This window comes from Podarcis muralis, chromosome 6 (genome assembly GCF_964188315.1).
Source record: "Podarcis muralis chromosome 6, rPodMur119.hap1.1, whole genome shotgun sequence".
In the NCBI taxonomy this organism is placed as follows: domain Eukaryota; kingdom Metazoa; phylum Chordata; class Lepidosauria; order Squamata; family Lacertidae; genus Podarcis; species Podarcis muralis.
The window spans coordinates 32,166,378-32,185,258 of record NC_135660.1 but is presented as its reverse complement, the minus strand read 5'-3'; the positions used below and the strand labels follow the sequence as shown (position 1 = coordinate 32,185,258).

Here is an 18,881-nt window from a genome sequence, read left to right as displayed (position 1 = left end):
GTAAGGAACACATGGGCAAATTTAGTATTCATACAGATTTTAGCAGGACTCCAAACAACTATCATTGCACTAGTACATTTGCCAATTTAAAAAATTGATTGATGTTTGCTGTCTATCAAATCATTTGGCAAATTTGCAAAAAGCAAGATCTGCTACTGTCTGTAATAATGCCATAGTATGTTTCCCTCTTTTTTACCTTTCCTGATACAAAAAGGGTGTTCTGAATGCATGGGGTTTGCTTTGCATTATTACCTTCAAAAATTAGATTGTTCAATCGTTATGTGAGTTATATGAAATGTACTAAAAGTATGGATTCAGACTCTGATATTTTACATTTTTATATGAAATTAATCTTACAGTTCTCATTACATGACCACTGATTATCAAGTCTTACAGAGCAACCCAATACTGCTGGCTGAATGGGGCAGAGTATTTGGTAAAAGTCCAGATAACTTGAGATATGCTGCCAGTACATAAAAAATGCCAGTGGAACTGCCCTGCTTCAGGGATTGTAGAAAGAAAGGAGCAAAGTCCTCTAGTAAGTGCTCAGCCATGATGGAATTACAGGCTCAATTTCAATTGGTCCACATCTGCCATGCCATGCCTCTCTGTCACCTGGCCCTTGTCTGTATGCTGCTGGGGTCTGAACACAGGTAAGACACAGCTGGAAAATCTGGTGGACAGATTAGCACTACAGTCTTGGCAGAAGTCCACTTTTTCATACTTCCACCGGCATTGGAGCTAGGCCATGGTGACCTCAGGTTCCTTCATCCTGGCCCAGACCCTCCCTCCCAAGTCTCTGTGCTGTGGGCTGTGAAGCTACCTATTGGGAAGGTTGCTCAGAAGAGAATGTGGCTCCCTGAAAAAAATGTTTGTCACCCTGGTATATAGGATGGTTCAGTTAATGGCTTGAATGTATGCTGTATGTCACAAAGTGGGCCATGTAGGCAGCACTTCTGTTTCTCCTAGGTCACCCAAATGTCCTGGGTGCTTCACAGATGATAGATTGCACAGGGAGAAATCTTTTCATACACTTCTTATGCTGCAAATGGAGATCCTCAGTAAGCTCTAATTATCCAAGAAAATTAATGTGGCTTGGGTAAGCCCATGCATGCTACACATGCACTAGTATTTTCATCAGAACAAAGGAATTCTGTTAATGAAATTGAACTGACTTAATTAGGACGGAACAGATTGGGAATTTTGCAGTGTCAGTTCCATAAACAGAGTCTATAATTTTTATTTTTAATGATGGCACAAGCCTTAACCCAAGAGATGCAAACAGATGTCATCCTGTATGGAATGCAACTTCAAGTAGTATTCTAGTAAAAATGTTTCAGACACAGACACTGATACATTGACAGTGAGCCTATGGCCCACCCACACTTTCATTTGTGCTGTGCCTAGAAAGCATGGGGGTGAAAGATTCCCCCCTTGCCCAGCTCCTTTGCAAGGGAAAAACTGCTCCTTAGCAATAGATCAGAACAAATGAAAATTTAGGGGGAAACAAAATTGCTGTTTGCTCTGACGGAGTGCTAAATAGTAGTTTTCCCCAGGGAAAAGCAGTGGCTCAAGAGGAAGTATGCATGAGCCCTTAACCACTTCTTGACAGAACCAATGAAGCTGAATACTGACAATTCAGGAAAGACAAAAACTTCATACAATGCACAGTTAACCTGGAATTCCGGGAGCAGCTTGTTCACTGGGGTGGAAGGACCTGCAAGAAACAATGGCTTCCAGACCTCAGCAGTGCTGCCACTTACTGAGACTTACTGGTGAATCAGCGGCTACCAGAGCAACCATGCATCCCTACCTTGCTCCCACCGAGATAATTTGCTCCCTTAAGATATAGTGATCCCCTAAGATGTAGCGATATTCGCCAGCTTGGATGGTTTTGAAAGGGTTTCAGTTTAGACATACTCATGGGGGATGAGGGTATCAGTGGCTACTAGCCCTGGTGGCTATACAGCCGTACCTCGAGTTAAGAACTTAATTCGTTCTGGAGGTCTGTTCTTAACCTGAAACTGTTCTTAACCTGAGGTACCACTTTAGCTAATTGGTGCCTCCCGCTGCCGCCGGAGCACGATTTCTGTTCTCATCCTTAACCCGAGGTACTATTTCTGGCTTACCGCAGCCTGTAACCTGAGGCGTCTGTAACCTGAGGCGTCTGTAACCTGAGGCACCACTGTATTTTACCTCCAAAGTTGGAATTCTACATGTGGGGAGAGAGCTGTTGCTCAGGTTTTGGTTTGTGTGCTTCTCATAGGTGGGCTATTGCTTCTTTTAGCTGTTATTATTTTATCTGTAATCAAAACTTGAGTTCCCTGTCAGGGCAGATGGTGGGGTGTACAAGCAAGCAAGCAAGCAAGCCAACCAACCAACCAATTTGTTATTCACCTCTTCTTCACTGGAGGCTTTTTAAACGGAGGTTGGCTAGCCACTAGTCAGGGTGGTACGAATTGCAGGGGGTTGGACTAGATGACCCACGGGGTTCCTTCCGCCTCTACGATTTTACCACGGCTCTGCTTCGTCGGCACAAAGGCTGCGGGGCAGCCAAGCACGTCTTGAAGAAGAAAATCCCATCTCTTAAGGGCGACGAGGCGCCCTTACTCCAGGAACCTTCGCTTAGGGACCTGTGTGCCCGAGCGGAGCAGTCGCCGCGCAACACCCTCCCACTCCCGCCTTCCCGCCAGCCTGAGGATTCTCTCGCTCCCAGGATGAAAAGGAGGGAGAAAGAGAGAGCCGGACGGGAGAGCGGCGAGGGAGCGTTCTCACAGCGCAGGCGCGCGCCGTCCTCGCCGTTGCGCCGGGCGGGCGGCAGGTGGCGCTGCTGGGGAAGCCTTCCCGGGCGGCCAATGGATGAAAGGAGGGAGGCGGAGCTCCGGCGCGGAGGGAGAGCGAGCGAGAGAGAAAGCGAGCCAGTGAGCCGGAGCCACGGTCGGCTCAAGTTGGTTCGCGCGCCGCGACGGCGGCAGCAGCAGAGAGCGAGGAAGGGGCGAAGGAGCGGCTGGGCTGAGAGAGCGAGCGAGCGGCGGTTGCGCTGGCTGGGCAGGTAGGAGCTGGAGCCGCTGCTGCTGCTGCATGTTCTCTCCATTCCCACCCCTTGGAGCCCCTTTCGCTCCTTGCAGGGAAAGACAGGGGGGGTCTTGTCAGTCAGTCACCCCCCCTCCTAATTTCTCCTCCCGAGGGTCCCTTCTGCGCCTGCCTTCCCCTTCTGCGCCCTCCCCACGGCAGCCCGGAGGCGGGACAGCGCTTCTCCCAGCGCCCCCCCTCGCCCACCCCACACGCGTCCACGCGCACCGTCGTCGCTCCGGCTCCGGTGTGGCGGCAGCGCCTCCTCTCTCTCCTGACACTGAGTTCTCGCTGGCTGCTCAGGCTGCTGCTTCCAAACTGATTTACAACCCCCCCCCCAAAAAAAAACACCCTCTCCCCATCGCTTTCTAGGCAGGGACTCCCGTCCCCCTCCTCCCTTGCCACTTCTCTGGATCTGTTGCTCTCCAAATCTCTCCTCCTCCGTTCCCCTTTAAGAGCCTTTCCTACAGGTTGTGGGGCGGGGGCTACGGCGGCGTTTCTCTGTCGCCTAGCCCCACCAGTTGAAGCCCTTTGCCTGCCCCATGCTGCCCTAACCTTTCCTTAACGCTGCGTGGCGAGATTCCCATGCCTGTCCAAAGTCTCTGCTTTCCCCCCTCCTCTCTTCGCTTCCTCCTCCTCCTCTCCAGTTTTAAACTCTCCCGCAGCTTCCCCGTTGATACTTTAGGTCCTCTTTTTCTCCAACGTGTCCTTTAAAGATGCTCGCTATGAATTGGCTCGGGAGGGTGCTGTCGTTTTCAGTTCATTGTTCGCTTTCCACTAGTGGGGCGATTGTGTTTGGTTTCTTGGCACGGCATCAGTTTGCAGAAGGTGGACTTCAAACCCCGGGGGACTAGTATTTGGCAAGCCTCCTTCGCATCCTTTTTATCTTTCTCACACACACCTTCCGTAGCTCAGCTGAGCTCTGCAGCGCTTTTGTCCACCTTTTAAAAAACCATCCCGGACGATTTTCTTTCTACACCTGGGTTTTGCTCCCTGTTCTCCTCAGCCAGCAGTGTAGTTAGTGAGCAGTTCTTAGGACCATCTGCTGCACATCTTTTGCTGTGTATAAAAAGAAGGAAGCGACTTCATGTAGAGAGCTGGGTGAGGGTTGCTATTGCCCATACCCTTTTGTCAGTTTGATATATAATACGATAATTCAAACAAGGGTATTGTGGTAACTTTGTGATTTAATGTCTCTTTCCCTTCCCCGGGGAAACAGCAAATACAGAACTCAGTTTTCCCTCTTCCTTTATAAACAACAAATACATCTGAGCTTAACATAATTTTCCTTTGCCGAGGGTGCTGTACCCATCAATTAAAGCTTCCACTATTTCATATTTTAATTGTCCCAAGAGTCACTTATGCCATGGCACAGCAGTAAAACTGCTAGCACATCTGCAAAGCTAAGCACGCTCTGGTATGGTTTCAAATTGGATGGGGGGTTGGACTAGATGACCCTCAGGGTCCCAACTCTACAATTCTTTAATTCTATGAGTGCATCAAGTTGACCTGCAAAAGCTTCTGCAAGTGTTAATTTAAGTTCTTTCATAGTTCATTTGAAATGAAGTTATGCAGTACAGCTGTCTTGATCTCTTTTAGGGAAAAAACTACATGGAGACTGCATGTGGTTTTATCTAACCAGACACCTACTTTAGTTTAAAACTTTGCTTCACCTTTGAAAATACATATTTGTCTTCTGTGGAAGAAATCGATGGACTAAGTGGATGTAGTAACGAAGGACTTTTAAAAAATGAATTAGATATTCATAAAGAATATTGTGTTGATAGTATGAGTAGAATACAGTATTTAAACTGTGCCAAGTGGTGCTTCTGAGAGCCATTCTACACATAGACAGACTATGGAGGTAGAATTCTAGAATGTACCACTTCAGACTACAGGGGTGTGTGTGCGTATGCTATTTTGAGTATGCGCCATATAACAAGGTCCTTGAATATAGAATGCTTGCAACCAAGGATTAAGGAGAAATTAGATTCAGTTTGCATTTAAAGGCGCAACTACCAAATTGCTCTTTCCGAAACAGTATATGAACCAAAACACAGTAATACTTTGAAATGGATACTTCTTCAAATTTTGCAATGCTGTTAATTCTCCAGCTAAGCAGTTGTACAAAAGTGCACCTACTTGGATAAAGTGTGTATAAAAAGGTATATAATTGTGAAAATAACATACAAAGTGGCATTCTGTTGGGAGGTGGAATGCTTTGCCAAAATCTATACACTTCATGACAGTGAATTTAGGAGAATGTTACACTAAAATGCTGATAAATTTTCATGAGGATCTTTTTAAATCTGCAAATTGGTGCAGAAATGTGTAGAACTGAATTTAAGATTGGGAAAATGAAATAACTGAGAAAGCTGAAATTGGGAGATCTGTCTCTAGCTATTACATTGGGGAGAGGCATAAACTTTCCCCATTATATGTTGGATTCCTATGTTCAAAGAGTTCTTAATTTGGGTTGCATTCAACAGTACAGCAGAACAAAGTACTAGACTGGACTGTCTTGCTTGAAAGTTCACTGTACAGTAATACCTCCGTGAACGTCCGCCTCGTCTAGCGTCCATTCTGGCGAACATCCATGGCAAACCCGGAAGTACCGGAACGGGTTACTTCCGTGTTTGCCACTTGCGCATGCGCAGAAGCGCAAACCGCACCATATGCACAGGCTCAGCGCTTTGCCCTGCGTCTTTTTTGGCTAGCGGCCAGGGCTCCAGAATGGATCCCGGTCACAAAACAAGGTATGACTGTAGATACAAATCTAAGAGGGTAGGAAACGGTCTAGGTTTGAATTTTCTGCCTGATGTGCTAATTTTGTTTGTGTGGAACTTGATTTTTTTATGTGGGAGCACATTAACCATCTTGATCAGCTTTTTATGCTCTTGTTCACTTAGGCATTTGGCTGTAAGTTGATGCCGTACGTTATGATGATACCCTAGCATGTTTTGATGGTTATCTTTTAGCAGGGTGGGGTAGTATTTGTCCTTCTTAGGTTATTGCAGGTCGAACATCTTTAGTCAGTGCCTTTATATCTTTTTGATGTTGGCGGCATCTGTCTGTCTTGGGAGACAGTGGAGGAGTGCACCTTGAGGAGTAAAGTCAAATTATTGGAGCATTATAGTGCCTGTCGTGGCTGTAGAGACCAATACGGGAGAGACATGTTTTATTTCAGGTGAGGCAGATGAAGGTGTCCAGTTTTGCTGCTACAGCTGCACCATGGCATTTCTTTCCTCTATTATCTTTCTTTTTGATGTATAATAAATATTTTATGTATCCTCTAATGTAAGGCACCTTGAGATATTTTATGTAGTAAGTGATGAACAATTGCAATTAATACCGCTACTTCTAAAAATAGTATCACCTAATTTCCCATCATTCTGCTGCATGTGTTGACACAGACTCAAAAGCAGCTGTAACACTGATGTCCTGTTTTGACATTTATGAAAGGAGGATTAGAGCAGACAGAATTTGTAGTGGGAGGATGCGAGTAGGATGTCAAGTAAAATCTTGTTAAATTTAATCTTTCAAGCAGGTGGCTGAAACTACTAGCACAGAGCATCAGATCACATGCATATCTTTTATCTAAATGGTTAAACGTGGTCTTTTAATTGTATTGGGTATATTGTGATACCAATTTTGATTGTTTAATGCAGATCATTATACTGGGGTGATTCTTTGAGAATTACTAGGCTAACTGGGTTGTCTAAGTGGATTTTTTTCCTGCTTTGCTGAAAAAAATAATTGCACTGGAGCAAGAGCAAGTAAGATACCGTACTTCAACTGCAGTCATAAGCATAGTTAATAGGGTGTCCCCTTGAACTCTATGTTTGTACCTCTGTGTAAACATAGGATGGGATTGCAGGGTGCTTGTTAGAATAGCTGTTTAACTTTAGTGTTTTTCTATTCTGCACAGTCTGGAAAAAAATATCTAAGATATTTTTTGCTTCTCATTATATGTTCTAAATCTAAGTGTGTGTTAGTGTCAACTGTTGCACCATAAAATCATTTTGTTCTAAAACATATTATTTTTTACAGATTTTATATCTATTCTCTGTGTGATTAAAATTCTTTTTTAAAAATGATTTAGTTTAAAGTTGTTTAATACACTTAAGTGTAAATGTTGTACCACAATGTGGGGTCTAACCTTGGGGAAGCGTTCCGTAAGTTGGGGGCCACCACTGAAAAAGCCGCCTCTCTTAAGAGGTAATCATACTATCCTTGCATGTGGCATATATAGCTAAACAGAAACATCTCTTATATCTAAACTTATACTGTATCAGATCCTTCCAGTATCCAGAGTGGTTCAAACCGCCTATATTCATTAATTACAACTCGGCTAAGAAAAAATGCCATTCCCATGAGATTTGATAGATCTATGTATCCCTTTAGATCTCCGCTCATTGTAGTTGGATGCACTCTTGTAGCTGATTTCTCATACTCTTATTTCAGATGAGATCCTCCAAATCTAATTACTTGTAGCAGAAGTTGGGGGAAGCTAGTAAGTAAGGCAAGCATGTATGAAGAGTCTAGCTCTGCAATCCTGAGGGTAAAGTAAAGGTAAAGGTACCCCTGCCCGTACAGGCCAGTCTTGACAGACTCTAGGGTTGTGCGCTCATCTCACTCTATACGCCGGGAGCCAGCGCTGTCCGCAGACACTTCCGGGTCACGTGGCCAGCGTGACAAGCTGCATCTGGTGAGCCAGCGCAGCACACGGAACGCCGTTTACCTTCCCGCTGGTAACCGGTCCCTATTTATCTACTTGCACCCGGGGGTGCTTTCGAACTGCTAGGTTGGCAGGCACTGGGACCGAACGACGGGAGCGCAGCCCGCCGCGGGGATTCAAACCGCCGACCATGCGATCGGCAAGTCCTAGGCGCTGAGGTTTTACCCACAGCGCCAATCGCGGCCCAATCCTGAGGGTAGGAAGATTTAATTTCTTGTCAATAGCAAGTGACCTCACTATACTATTTATTTGGCAAATTTTATGCAAATCTACATTGTCTGTTGTGATTTTTTTAGTGTGCACTGGCTGAAATCAGAAAAAAATCAGTGTTTATTTTTTATGATAGTTTTGTATGGTGCTGGGTTCTACACTTAAGTTTACATGGATGAGTGCCAAAGCACCAGCAAATGAGGACTAGGCAATAATTTCAGCTTCTGGACAGCTTTCAAACATATCCGTGTGTTACAGTTGTCTAGCAGGATCTGCAGTAGTCATGGTTGCTGGAACAAGTTTCAGCTAAAAGGCACTGTGTGCTTTAATCATCTTAAAGTTAGAGTTTAGCCCAGGGTTTCCCAGATTTCTGAGACATTGAGTCCCTGATGAGCTTATAAAGTCGCTGTTGGCTCCAACTCCAGTTCTTAGGAATGTAAATGAAATAAAGTAAAGAAATAGCGATGCATAACCAACATTTATTAATCTGAATTGATGGAAAAAAGGAAGCAAAAAAGAGGATGAATATTAATAATGGGCTTTAACAAACGTATGAGAATTGGGCTGCAGGTTTGTGAGGTGCACTCTGCACATGCTCATGCCTTTTATATTTGAGATCATAGGTATTATTATTTTTTTTGCGTTGTAGCTCGTTAACTTCTCTTTTCCTTGGGCTGTTCCTGACCCCTTTTTGCTCCCTGCACAGTCTCAGTGACCTTGGGAGGTAATAGTGATCACTTTAGGAGGGACAGCTTCCAGCCTAAATATTACTGAAGTGTGTAGTGTAGTCTGTTTCATCAGGAAGGGAAGGGAGCAATGTGACTCCCACCATTAGTCCATTCATCACCTTGACTAGAAAGGTAAACTAGATGGTGGCAAGTATACGAGTCTAGCAGGCTAAACAAAGCAGGGGTTTCATAATATGCTCCTTTAGGAAGGCAGAAATTGCCAATTCTTAAATGGAGGCATTGACTAAATCAACTTCCTTACCATAGTGACATCATCTGGAAAAAGCAAGAGCCAAACACAGATGTCGTTGGCTGTACATGGTAAGAAAAAGATTTCAGCTTATATAGTTAAAATCAGGAAGGTCCTGGAATCTCTGGCGTAGAATCTGTAGTCAGAGTTATTCAGAGTAAGGTTACCGTGAGAAATTTATTTGAAGTGCTGACCTTGAATTTTTCCAGTGGGTCATCATTACCCACTTCAAGGTTGTTGTTTTCACAGTGTGTGTGTTTACAGTGGTACCTCGGGTTGCATACGCTTCAGGATTAAGAACTTTCTTAACCTCGGGTTAAGAACTTTGCTTCAGGATGAGAACAGAAATCATGCTCCGGTGGCGTGGCGGCAGCTGGAGGCCCCATTAGCTAAAGTGGTGCTTCAGGTTAAGAACAGTTTCAGGTTAAGAACGGACCTCCGGAACGAATTAAGTACTTAACCCGAGGTATCACTGTACAGACACATACAGAGATGCACATATATATGAAATAAATAAGTCATAGGTTATTTTTTTTCATGGTTCTGTCCAGTATGTTAAAGGTCATTTAGTCCATATGGGAAAGTGTCAATTGACTGTACTACGTGTATGGGTTGGTGATAGCATTATGGTTTATTCTGCCATAGCGTTGGTTCAGTTTATTCCATGTTCAGTTTATTCCATGAATTTATTCCAAGTTACCTGTTGCTGTTATTCAGGTAGTCAGTCCTACTAATCAATTGCCCACCCAGTTCTTGGAACATAGTCCTCAAGTACCAAAGATCCGTTGAGGGATGCATGCCAGAGGATTATATTGGCTGCCTAAATGAGATCTGTACTTCGGATAGTACTAGAGTTGCAGTAGAATAGGAGGTGCAGTATATTTATAGTCCCTATTCAAGTTACTTCTTGAAACTCATTAGGCTTTGGAACAGTCTTAATAGACCCACCACATCTACATTGGAACGAACTGTGACAGTGTCAGCAGTCACCCGTTAATTTCCTGTACATAACAGTAGTTACTACTTTCCATCGCCCACAGAGCATCACCCACTCGTTCAGTTCAAAATACTGTACCAAATCTAGTTATGAGTTGATTGGTTGATATCTTAGCAGAACCTCATTCTGGTATTGAGTGTAAAGCCAGGCCATCTGTTTCATGGCATACTTGATGATGAAGTCTGAATTCTTGTGCGTCACCAAAATGATACTGCCACTGATTCCAGCCTGATGCTGAACAGTGAACCCAGCACATTCCCAGACCTCTTGGCTGGCTCAGCATTTTCATCTGGGAACCAGTCCTAGATGACCAAACTGTAACTACTGAGTTGGCTTTATAAGGTACCTACCACAAAGTTAGCAGGCACCTAACTCTGTGTGCAGGATTCAGGAAGAGCTGATAGGTTTTAATGTTCTATTCCTTCTTTCTCCCAGATGACAGCCCTCACTTTTCAATGTCACATTCCCTTATTGTTGAGAACTTAGTTTTCATGGGCCTCTCCATCCCGTTATGAGACATTTATATGTAAAATTTATACTCTGCCCTTTCTCATCCCAAAAGTGCCCAGTGTGACTGACAATATAATATGAAATGAAACCATATCCCATATGCAATAATTAATATGACAGTTACAACAATACAGTGGCTAACTGTACCTGCCCCTTTCCAAGTTCCTTTCCAAATAAAAATGTATTCAATTTTTTATTTGAACAGAGCTAGGGTAGAGAATTGTCTGGCCTCTCCTGGGAATTCCAGAGACACCAGAGAAAGCCTTTGTGTTCACATCCTCCTAGACATCCATGGTATTAATGTAAGAAGGGCCTTTGCTTTCATTGGTGGACATATGGAGAAACCATGTCTTCATGCACTTGGGTTCCAGGGAAGTTAGGGATTTGTAGTATCAGCATCTTGAAGATACGGGCAATTTTCAGTCAATCTGAAAGATAAAAATGGAAGAGATAAAAAGGAAAGGAGTCATATGCTCAATTTCAATAACCACCTCTTTATTGCACTAAAAACATCCCCTCTTAACAGAGAAATGTCTATATTTACTGGCCAAACTCATTACTATAACAAAGGTTCAAAACCATCTTAGCCCATTGTAGGGAACATAACAAGGAATAGTAGATCAGTAACTAATATTTTCCTCTCATAGGTTGACGCAATAAGACAGCATATTTTGACATTATCTTTTGGGCAGCGACCCAGCAGTGAGCTGCCCTCCCTCCACCTCCCAGTAAATAAATAAGCACCCCCAATGAAGTACTTAGAAGTCATTGTGGGAGGATATCCAACCAGTAATAAGGCTTTGGTGCACTATAGAGTTGCATGGTACTCAGCGTGAGGTTCGGTTGTAAAACTGTGGCTGTTGAGCTAGTATACCTGCTTTATTTGGGAAATGCCGTACTTTTCCAGGTATAAGACTAGGATTTTTTCTTTAAAACTTATGTTTAAAAGACAGGAGTGCCTGGTGTGCTCTGGTCCATGGGGTCACGAAGAGTCAGACACGACTAAACAACAACAAATGTTAAAAATTGGGGGTCATCTTATACACAGATAGTGTATCCCCCCATTTTCTTAATTTGGAGTCCCCCCCAAAATGGGGTGTGTTATATATGGGGGCGTGTTATACATGAAAAAATACGGTATATGAATTTTGAAGTGGAAAACATATTGATAATTCACACTGTTAATAATCCAGTGGATTTGTATTTGATGCAGTTGAGAGAGGCAATTGAGAAAGTCTGGTCAGTTGATATGAAGGCAGATGTAAATGAATAGTAGATATTTGTCTTGTTAATTTATGCTTGTCTAGAAAATCAAACAATGCAGGATTTTGTTATAATCTTTCAATAACTTAGATCACTCACCCATAGTGCTGTGCTTTGTGTCTTTCTGGTTGACATTTTCGTCTGCCACCTGTGGAGACTGTTGACCTTTGGTCTCTGTTAATGATTGTATAATAATGACAAACTAGTCAAATACGGCATCACTTTCAAGTTTTTAGGGCTGCCACTGACTTGCTTCTTCCTCTCCCCACCCCGCCCACATCATCAACTGCTATTTTTGTAGTTATGTTTTTTGTCTTCGTAAAATGCTTGCCTCAACTTGAATTTCTGTTTAGTCGTTCAGATAGTTTCCATGCAGCTTTCAGGTTTAGGATAACGTTTTACAAAGAAAAATGTAAACAGAACATTTATGTTTCAAGTGGAAGAGTTTAAAGGGTCTTTGTGTGTAGAAATGTTTAGCTACAGTGATTATTCCCAAGGAATTTGCTACATAGGGAGTAGCTTCAGTCCATTTTCCAAATGCTTCTTTCTGTACTGTCACAGTCTTATCCTTGCATCTTAGAGGAGCAGATCAAAAAGTTTTTAATTTAGGCATAGTTAATTGTTTACTTTAGACTGCCTCAGTGGGAGAGAGGAGGAGCAGGGCTCGTTCAGCATGCGGTATATCTTGCCCCTGAACTGCTTCCACTCCAGCTGCCATTTGAACTTGAAGAATTGGTGCCTGAGTTTGCTTTTTCTCTATTGACTCCCTGTCTCTTTTCTCTTCTTGAACTGTCTCTTAGATTATAGTCCTGTGGGTAGAGACTGTCTTACTTTAATTGATTGTATTTAAGCTGCTCTGGAAGGGGTTTTGGCTGAAGGGCAACGTACAAATGCTATAAATAAACAGTTGCTTCCCAAGGAAACTTCATTTAGAAGTATCAAGAAAAGTTACTATTTGAATACTGTATATCAGTGGCTAAAGAAATCTCTACAGGACAACAATTTACCACTGGCAAATTTATCACACGGAGAGAACAGTTCTTCTGAATAAGGAGTTAGTCCACAAAAGTCAAATTTTTGGTGACATCTATGTGCTTTAAGCATGCTTTTGTTTTTAAAACACCTAATGTAAGCATTAGCTTTTATATTTATAGCAAATATTTTTAAACATGAGAAGGCCCAAGTGCAGTACAGACATACATTGGCAGTTGAACAGAATCTGTTCCAGATGTCCGTTCGACTTCCAAAATGTTTGAAAACCAAAGCGTGGCTTCTGATTGGCTGCAGGAATTGGAAGCTGTCAATTGGAAGCTGCGGAAGCCCCGTTGTACATTCGGCTTCCAAAAATAGTTCACAAACCGGAACAGTCACTTCCGGTTTTGCTATGTTTGGGAGCCAAAACGTTCGAGAACTAAGCTGTTCGAAAACAAAGTTACGACTATATACTGAAGTGGGGTTATGGGTGGAAAGTCCTCAGATTATTACAGCAAGTTATCACCATGTAATACGCATGGCATATTACAGTGTCTTGTAAGTATTTATAATAATAATAATAATAATAATAATAATAATAATAATAATAATAATAATAATTTTATTATTTATACTCCACCCATTATAGAATCTCTTCTAGCCGTTTATTTAGCATGACCAAGAACTATAGTTTGCACTAAGTAACTTTTTCCATAAAAAGATTTCCAAAGATTACTGAAAGCCTTGTAACTTGATTATAATGATTTACTTGATTTTTCTTCTTCTTCTTCTTTGGTGATCACTCGTAGCTGAGTAAGATTTTCTTCCATAAACATGGTTTTAACAATGAGTCTGTAAGTGACTGTGGAGGCCAATTCTGGATCCACATGTCCTTCCTCAGTGGGGACATTGGTTTCCAGGTGGGAGTTGATCAGGTGTGGATTTGCCAAGCATGCCTTCCTCTTATCACGTTTCTCCCTTTCATCCTGAGTTTGAGTGTCTTCAAAGTCCATGACACCTTGGTAAAGGCTGTTCTCCATTTGGAGCGCTCGCAGGCAAGTGTTTCCCAATTGTTGGTGGTTATACTACATTTTTTTAAAAAAATTGCCTTTAAACCTCTTTTGTTGACCACCAACTTGTATTGGCCTGAATATAAGCCCCACTTTCCCTCCAAATTCTGACTATGAAAAATTAAAGTGCAGCTTATATTTGCGACCTTACGGTATGCAGCCAGGAACGTGGGGCAAACAGCACCAGGAGTGCAGTGAAGCAGTGCCTGCCCCACGTGTAGTCCCCTGTCTTCTTCCCCAAGGCCGGGAAGGGAGAGGGTGAGGAAGGGGAACGGCTGCCGGCAGCGCCGCACGGCTCCCCCCTCCCCAGTATGCAGCTAGGAGCAGCAAGGAATGGAGTGGCTTATATTCAATTATTTTTTCTTCCCCCCCCCCCATCAATTTTAAAGGTGCAGCTTATATTCGGGTGTGGCTTATATTTGGGCCAATACGGTATATGAAATTGTAGTATGGAAATATGTCCATGCAGTGGTATCTTCTCCATACATAGGCCCCAAGATTGTCATCCTGACTTAAATCTCAAAGCATAAAAAGTCTGACTTGCTGATTTAATTGAAGAGACCTCCTGCAATAGCTATACAAGTGCATTTCTTCTGCAATGATTTAGTTTCTTGGTCTTTGTTGCTATAACCTAAAAATGTACAGAATCATTTGAAGCTTTTAAAAGGATACTTGTTTGGACAGGTTATTAATGGGCTTTGCATAAAAGCAGCACTCCCAGTGCAGTTGTTAAGTTTTGCCAGTGAACAGACACTGTCAGATATTACTCCGTATCCTCAGTGATACTTAATTCTTTCCCCCTCACAGATAAAAGTAAAAGAGAAGGTTTATTTTTTTCCAAATGCAATGGAGAATTGGCAAGCTAGATTTTTTTTTTATAAAAAGCATGTCTTCTACATGCCAATTTCCTAAGAAATATGCAGCTTAATCTTAATATGAGTATGAGTATGATGAACATAAAAAAGGACATTTTAACTGGACACATGGTGTGGACTCACTTTGACTGACTAAAGTGTTAGCCGTTAGTTCACTGCTATTTCTGTGGAATGACGAATTTCATATCAGCAAGCATAATCTCTGAGAATAATTTGTACTGTTTCATTTTACAAGATTTCTCTTTGTCTTGTATGGATTTTGCCTTGGACCTTCTCAAGAACCATAGAAGAGAGCAAGCAGTAGTGACTTAAGCTGCTTCTGTTCAGGCTTATGGGTATCATTTGAAGCAGGAAATTGCACCTGTCCAATTTAGTGACAGAATATTTGCCACCCCTGGGCAAGATATGGATGGTTTGGAAGATAAAAACACATTATGTGCTCTCACTGGGACATGAAGTTGCTTATAAAAGGAATTTTAAAGTAAAGGGGTTTTGATGTAGCAGCAAGCACAATACTGCATGGGTGATGCAGTTCGTACTATCTCTAATTTTACAAGACTTACAAATTAACACCCCAAAGTTACTAGCCATGTATGATACCTGTATGTAGCGAGTGAATAGTTTTACCACAGGGTTGCTGCATCAACTTCTTGGTAGGGTCTGGCCATGTTTTCCACTTTCTGCAATTTGTCAGACTACATGAATCAATGTTGAAAAGATGACCAGCTTTCCATGGTAATTCCTCTGTGTGTGTGATGATCGCACACACGCACACACACACCAACACACTCTTACTTTTTTACATTCCACTGCTTTTAATTTGAATTCTAACCCACATATAAACATTCTAAACAAGTAAGTTATCTATTTGTTCTGAGAAAAACTTTGTGTGTGTGTGTGTGTGTGTGTGTGTGTGTGTGTGTGAGAGAGAGAGAGAGAGAGAGAGAACGCTCTGAAAAGAAGCAGTTTTGAGTTTTTTGAACAGTGTCAGAGACATGCAAAGAGAAACACGTTAAAGGGTTTCTATTCTTCCTATTACAATGCATGTTGAAACTGTGAATTTGTAAATGACAGTTTGTTATAGTGATATTGTAAATCACCAGGGGTGTCTCCCTTTCAACAGACTCTGAATTTTCCATGATGTGGGCAAAGAGACCAAGGAACAAAACAACCACCCTTCTTTGTTTCTAGTTCTGTGTCACAACTTTCCTGGGGGATAAGACTGATAGCCAGTCTATTATTATTACTTGTTTCATTATCCAGTTTAAAAGTATGGAGTTACAGTTGAGGACTGTGGTTTGGTTTTGGTTCTGTTTTTTGTTCAATGCTTTCCAAGCCCCAAGTTGGGTGAAAGATTCCTACATTGCAGGGAGTTGGACAAGATGATCCTCTTAGTCCCTTCCAACTCTATGATACGATGAATTCTAATAAGAGATGCTAAGTGGGACATACTCTAGTAAAAGGTAAAGGTAAAGGACCCCTGACCATTAGGTCCAGTTGTGGCCGACTCTGGGGTTGCAGCGCTCATCTCGCTTTACTGGCCGAGGGAGCCGGCATACAGCTTCCGGGTCATGTGGCCAGCATAACTAAGCCGCTTCTGGTGAACCAGAGCAGCGCACAGAAATACCATTTACCTTCCCGTCGGAGCGGTACCCTTTTATCTACTTGCACTTTGACGTGCTTTCGAACTGCTAGGTTGGCAGGAGCTGGGACCGAGCAACGGGAGCTCACCCCGTAGCGGGGGATTCGAACCGCCAACCTTCTCATCGGCAAGTCCTAGGCTCTGTGGTTTAACACATTCTAATAATTATTTACAGTATTTCAGCATTGACTTGCACCAGCACTTTTCATTGACTACATAATTATCATAGAAGTAAACTTGAATAATTTTTGTTCACGTGTAGTCTTCCAGTAGGACTACAATAAGTAAATACATTTAAAATTTATGTAGTAATAAATCAGAACAAATAAACAGTAACGCTTTGGTTTGAATCTCTTACTTCACCAAACCTTTATTAGGCATTGCAAATATAGGCCATCATAAAGCATCAATATATAAAATTTTAAAATATGTACAAATAAACAGCCATGTAAGAACGAGGATTTTCATTGGAGTTTCTTCCCGCTAAATAGTGCCATTCACCACTTTGAGAGACTCAGTTGATAAAAGCTCAGCCACCCTTGCAGTTACTTTGGCATTGAGTTTGCTTTGGGAGATGTTAAAGGAATATAAATTCTGTATTAAGATCAGCAAGCGTTGACCGATTCCTAACTCTACAAGCTTTTTCCACAATATCACACAATCAACTGAATCAAAGGCACCATGAAAATCTACGAAAGCTGCATATAAATCTTGGACTGGTTTTTAAGTCTATATTTTTCAACCAAATTTGTAAGTATGAGACAATGGTCTAAGCTAGAGCAGCCTTTGGAAAAACCTATTTGTTCTTTCCCTGGTAAGTTTAGATTTTTCACTCAGGTAAGTAATTTAAGTAAAAGGTGCTTAGCATAGATTTTCCCTATCACTGACACTAGACTTATTGGTCTGTAGTTCTTTGGTTCATCTGGATCACCTTTTTGGAAGATTGGAATAATTATTGATCTAAGCCATATTTTAGGAATGATTTCATATTTATCGATAAGAGTAAATAGCTGAGCTAGGGGTTCTGCCCACCAATCTGTGAATGTCTTAAATAATTCTGTTGGTAGACCACCTGGCCCTGGCGTCTTTCCCAGTTTGAAACTATTGATTATCTGTCTAATTTCCTCCTCTTTCACCCTTGGCCACTCCTTTAGTTTATCTAGTTATCGTTGGTCTCCTTTCCATTCAATTTATTATGTAGATTGTTAAATATGGAAATGAAATCCTGAGACCCTTTCGATTCTGCAATTGATGGGGCAGCTGATTGGTCGCCAGCTTTCAGACCTCCATATACCTCAGTTCTCGAACACCCCTGTTGTTGTATGTTTTGTTTCTTGAACGCCAATCACCCAGAAGTAAATGCTTCCGTTTTCGAACATTTTTCGGAACCTGAACATACGACGTGACTTCTGCTGAGTGCAAGAAGCTATTGCAACCAGTGGGGAGCTGCACCTCAGTTTCTGAATGTTTTGGAAGCTGAACTGCTTTGCGGAACTGATTCTGTTCGAGAACCGAGGTACCACTGTACTATCGACCAAACTGCTTTGTTATTTTTGTTTTGGATGGAGTCAAGTAATTGGGACCATTTTTGGGTGGCATATTTTTCTTTTTGTCCAGAACAAGGTGATGTTTTCTTTTTTCATCAAAGTAGGAAGGTTCTAGTTTGGTATGGTTACCTTTGAAAATTTGGTGCAATTTTCTTTTAAGTTGAAGACATTCATTGTCGAACCAGGGACTAGTTCTGTTTTTAAGTGTCCTGACTTTTGGTGGAGTATTAAGCTCTTCAAACGTTTTGAAGATTTCACTATATTACTTCCAGAATGTCACTTTGAGAATTGATGTTCTTCAGATTAAAGAGTACCTGGTTTCTAAAATCAACTATAAGTTTTTGCCCCACTGCTACACTCATTTCCTGGGACCATTTTAGTTGGGTCATATGCTCATGTTGACAAAAAAAAAAAAAGTATTATTACGATTAGTTATTTCTAAATCAAACTTTAAATATATAGACATCAACAATGGTTGGCGATCGCTTTCGGTACATGCCCCAACTCTAAACTCCACTATCAGATTTACAGTGTCGCAAGGGACCAGCATATAGTCAATGACATTACATCCTCGGGAGGGGGAATATGTAAATTCCCCATTTCTATCCCCATCTATTGAAACATTCACAATTTGTAAGCTAAACTTATTACACAGCTCGAGCAAGCATATGCCTTCCCTATTTATAACATTGTCTCTAGAGAGTCTTCCTATTTTCATTGAATGTGCAATATCATTGGTGGTATTCCAATCTAAAATGCTACTTAATTGTTTGTTGTCAATACCCACCCTAGCATGAAAACCACCCACTATTATTAATGAGGTGTTTGGGTATCTATCAATCAAATTTTCAGTGTAAAAGTTTGTGTCTGTCAGTGGGGAGACTTATCTAAGTCCTGTAGCTTCCACACTATCTGAATCCTCTTTATTTTGTTGGTCCTTTTTCTGTTCTAGAGCTTTTGGAGTCGGGGGGAAATCTACTGGCTGTCTACTGTTTTAAATCAAATTT

At 41.9% G+C, this 18,881-nt stretch overlaps 1 protein-coding gene across 2 annotated transcripts in view; it reads left to right on the top strand.

Moving 5' to 3' along the window:
- Positions 1 to 2,881: 2,881 nt before the first annotated feature.
- The window catches only part of PXYLP1 (2-phosphoxylose phosphatase 1), a 61,871-nt gene continuing 45,871 nt past the window's right edge, over positions 2,882 to 18,881 (top strand). The window contains exon 1 of one of the 2 annotated variants that reach the window (XM_028731049.2): positions 2,882 to 3,052. The gene's annotated coding sequence lies outside the window, so the exon portion shown is untranslated. The remainder of the gene's footprint in view (positions 3,053 to 18,881) is intronic. The other variant, XM_028731047.2, reaches the window with a different exon arrangement.